The sequence below is a fragment of the Echinops telfairi genome, unplaced genomic scaffold, assembly GCF_000313985.2.
Source record: "Echinops telfairi isolate 266 unplaced genomic scaffold, ASM31398v2 ScPeMD7_3533;HRSCAF=4204_0, whole genome shotgun sequence".
Taxonomy (NCBI): Eukaryota; Metazoa; Chordata; class Mammalia; order Afrosoricida; family Tenrecidae; genus Echinops; species Echinops telfairi.
In genome coordinates, this window is record NW_022107431.1 from 41,390,130 (window position 1) to 41,394,951 (window position 4,822).

At 41.3% G+C, this 4,822-nt stretch overlaps 1 pseudogene; it reads left to right on the top strand.

Moving 5' to 3' along the window:
• The first annotated feature begins 2,240 nt into the window (after positions 1-2,240).
• On the top strand, positions 2,241-3,128 carry LOC101662749 (annotated as a pseudogene).
• The last annotated feature ends 1,694 nt before the right edge of the window (positions 3,129-4,822 follow it).

The window sequence follows — 4,822 nt, forward strand, 5'->3', positions numbered from 1 at the left end:
GAGAGATTGAGTGAGAGAGTGAGTGAGTTAGAGAGAGTGAATTAGAGAGAGAGTGAGTCAGTGAGTGAGAGTGAGAATTAGAGAGTGAATCAGTGAATGAGAGTGAATGAGTGAATGAGAGAGTGTGAGAGAGTGAGTGAGTGAGAGTGGGTCAGTGAATGAGAGTGAGTGAATTAGAGTGAGAGTCAGTGAATGAGAGTGAGTGAATTAGTGAGTGAGGGCGAGTGAGAGATTGAGTGAGAGAGAGTGGAGAGTGAGAGAGTCAGTGAGAGAGTCAGTGAATTAGAGAGTGAGTGAATGAGAAAATGAGTGAGTGTAAGAGTGAGTGAGTGAGTGAGAGTATGAGAGAGAGAGTCGTGTTATTCTATTTAAGAGAATTTTCAGGCATCAATTAGTCCATTAACGTTTTCTTAGCAGATTTTATTATATATTTTTATGTCATGGTAATTTACCCAAAGTAAATATTATCCTATAGTCAATTACTTATGTTTGATAATATAATTACACATTCTCAGTGTCACGATGAGTTGGAGTCTACTTGATGGCAGTGAGTGTGGCTGTTCAAACGTGTGATCTAAGGAGCCTTGGTGGTGTGGTGGGCTGAGCACTGGGCTCTAATGGGAGTCTGCAGTGCAGACTCACAGTTCACTCTGGCGGTCTGCCCCTGTAACGGTCCACAGCCTCAGGAACCTTGGGGAATGGTTCTACTCCGTTTTTGTTTTTGTTTTGGTCACTGGGAGCCAGAAACGACTTGATGGCAGCGAGTTTAGGTTTGTTTGTGTTTTTTTTTTTAAAGCATCTACTTGAACCATAACACCCTGTGCAGTGCCATTTTCCTTTATGATACTACCCCAAGAAATGGGTGGGGACGTGGAGAGGCATCTTCTGAGAGGGAGGTTCCCTGTCTGGCCATTGGCTCCTTAGTGGGTTACTTAAGAGACCATTACTGAGGAGCCCTGGTGGTGTGGTTGTGTTGGGCTGCTAACCTCAGGATCAGCAGCCTGAAACAACCAGCGCTCCTTGAGAGGAAGAAAGACGGGGCTTTTCACTTCTATGAAGAGTTAAAGTCTTGGAAAGTCACAGGGCAGTTCTACCCTGTTGTATAGAATTACTGTTAGAATCAACTATAGTGGATTTTTTGAGATGTATTAAGTAGACTCCCAAGAAAGGAAGTTTTAATGAGAGAGAACTGGGAAGGAGAGAATGGGTGAGTTTAAAGCACAGAACACTTCAGGGTACTAGGTAGCTAAAGGTTGCATAACAGCCCTCGGTTTTTGCCTATAGAATAAGAATAAACCAAGCCGCTTATGGGAAAAATTTCTTGGACTCTGGCCCTGTGCCTACGAACATGGGACTGAGCTTCCTACTTCCTGCAAGTTCTCCAGGTTTGTTCTCCCAGAGTGGAGTCTCTGGCAAAGAATCCCATTTAGACAAGTACAAGCCAGTTACGTTGTAAAAGTACAAACACATGACTCATGGTCTGTTACTTGAAATAGAAGGTGTTTTTGTTTTCATTCACTGTGTGTGCATGCTGTGTGTGTGTGTGAGAGAGAGAGCGAGAGAGAGATTGTGACTTTGTTGGCTACAGGTCAACAGTGCTGACACAAATTCCTCAATTTTACCTTCTGTGCCCTTTCTAGATGACGGTATCTTGCTCTTCCCAGAAAAATGAGGGAGCTAACCAAAGACCACACCATAGTTTCTCTGAAGTGAAGGCATTTTGATTTTAAGCTTTGTATACTTATAGGGGAGTTGGGGACTAAAATCACTAATCTCCGTAATCTGCAAATAGATTGACAAAAGCTAGATAAGGGGAGCCATGACAGGGTCATCAGGAAGGATGGATGGATGGATAACTAGTCCTTCCCAGCTGTGTGCTTCCCTGGCTGATCCAGCTGATGCCAAGGGGTCTGTGACTCGGCCTACAAAAGCAGTAAGTGTCTCCCACCAGCCTCTTAAAGGACCCAACCCTGTAAGAAAGACCTGCCCCAGCACTTACCAGCATGGGACTGTCTGAAAGATGAAAGATGGCCACATTTTCAGCATTTGCAACAATATCTTAAGGGAATTTGAGATTTGTTCATGCAACCCTCTGCCTCCCATAATAATTTGTATCTTGTAGAATATTGTCTGGTAATCATTGGAATGCATTCTCTATTAAGATAAATATATGAAGCTGAGTCCGGTGCCCTTCCGTTCCTCTTGTGACCCTGGTTGCTCATCAAAGCCCAACGGTCAAAATGGTGAAGCAGATCGATAGCAAGGAAGATTCTCAGGCCGCCCTGAACAGTGCTGGAGAAAAGCTTGAGTGTTCCACTTCTCAGCCTCGGGGTGTGGGCCTTTCTATCTTTCCCTCTGTGCAAAGTATGGCAATGTGGTCTTCCTTGAAGTCGATGTGGATGACTGCCAGGATGTTGCTTCAGAGTGTCAAGTCAAATGCACGCCAACATTTCAGTTTAATAAAAGGGGACAAAGGTGGGTGAATTTTCTGGTGCTACTAAGAAAAATGAAGCTACCATTGAGTTAATGATGCTTCCTGAAAATGTAACCAGCCATCAGTTGAGTAAAGCTTTTTGTATTTACAAAAAAGAACAATCAAGTATGAAGACTATATATATACCCAGCTACCATCTGATTGTAAGTGACAATAAAATATTAATTCTACCCTTTAAAATATATATATAAAATAAAAATTAATTAAAATACTTTGCTGAATATTATGTTGTTGAACCAAAGTACCATTAATTACCACTGCTTTTTGTGTAGAATGCATTTTAATTTCCAGTTTTGTACTTCAGAAGAAACATAATCAGACACTATACTCATTTTAACATAGCGGGAATTGCATATCTTAAGTTTCGTGTCACTTCAGATTTTGGTAGATGCAAAATGCTAATTTTTTTAAAATATTGAACACTGCCCCCTCCAAGCCCCAAGCAAGCATTTTATGACTTAATAGAAAAACTTACCTGTGAACTTTCTGAAGCCCTTTTGCATGATTTTATACATAATATAAAACTTGTATATAATATAAAACTTGGTTCTTTTTTATGACTTAAATGGTGATAGGAGATTTCTTGAGACGAATCCGCAGTGTAATCCAGAAAGCCGTGGCTCACTGTGACTGAGTGCATTCTGACTGCACCTCTAGGCAGTGCAGCGCTGCCCCTGTGGTCTCCAGGCTGTTCCTTTATTCTGCAGCAGCAGCCTCTTCCTTTTCCTTCGGTAGCTGGGGGTAAGGGCTGACTTTGGTTAGCTCAGCTTGTATCCCACTCTACACCTCCAGGGCTGCTTATACCACAGTCAAGGAAAGGGCTCAGCGATCAAGTGTGGACCGGGACATGGAGACCGTTCTCAGAACAGTATCAAGCATCACTTGGTCACTTGAGGGCCTTCACTGTTACGGTGCGACCAGAAAGGATTCAAGGAAGCTTTCACATGAAATCTAAAGCACTACTAAAATGAGACAGGACGGTTGGTTTGGTGGTGGTGGATGTTTGTTTATTTTTTCTCATCATCTAAAATTAGTTCAGTTGCTCAGAGGGCCGCGTGGGTGACTTGGCCCATGAGCATCCGTTCAGTGTATTCTTATTAGCCCCTTAGTCTTGTCTGAATGAATTGTAGATTTGATCAAAAGAACCCATAATCTCAAAGATGAATATATCCTGGTAGATAGACATTATCCAATTGTTTAGACTATTCCACATCCATTGAAATAACGTGTGAACAAGATGATGAATTGGGCCTCCAACTTGAGGTTTATGCTGAGAAGAAAGCTTGATTTAAAAATTTTTTTCGCCACAACTGATTTTAGCACAGCTTTAGTTGTGTACGTTATAAAATAGTAAAGATGTCACTATATGTTTCCTATACCATCGAGATCGTGTTAATTTGCCCATTTAGGAATTTTTAATTACCTTGAATTAATTGAAGGAAAGTTACTGTATAAATGTACAGTAGATCTTGCTTTCTAGAAACCAATTTGCTACCTGTACCTGGTCTTCCTTTAATCAGCCGCTCTCATCCAACCCATCACCCCCATCTCACACACAACCTGGGCATCAAAAAGTAGGTTCCAAACAGGTAGAAAGGTGTGGCACCGTATAGACCTGGAGCCTGTATAAAAGGAGGCCGATGGGTATAATTCAATGACCTTTTTTTTTTTTTAAATTTCAAGGCACATTTAATATGAGTGCAATACAAAATGCCCCAATACAATGAAGGAACACATCCCCCACTACTACCACCACAATGCACTTTCAACAGGGGTCTGTTAAATGGAAGAGGGATTCAGTCGATTTCATTATTTGAGGGAAGGGGGGAGTGTCGTCTCATCACAGCCAATATCCTTATACAACCTAGTTATGAAATGAATGTTTATAATGCTTTGAACAGTTCAAACCTGAGTTTGACAACCACACCTCCATGTTTGTACTGTCCTTGGGAAGATTGTCTACAGCATTAGACATCATTCAGAGAACACACCATTGATTAAAAGCACGGATTTAAGGCTTGATTGAGCAACGGGGCCCCTAACAAAATGGTTCGTGTAGGAAATACTTGTACTGACATCTATCAGTTGATTTCTCTCAACTATTGAAAGATGGTTCTTAGCAAATAAACCCTTCCAAAGCAAAATGACCTCATTGCACTTCCGACCACAAGTCCAACAAGTCGTAAAGTCCACAGTCTTATTGGCAAAACTAATAGTTTCTCAAGGTTATTGCTCAAGGTTACGAGTGGTACATATTCCATTTTTCTATTTTATTGGAATTTTACATGTTCAGGATTTAAAATCTCTAGGTTTTCTTTCCTCCAAACT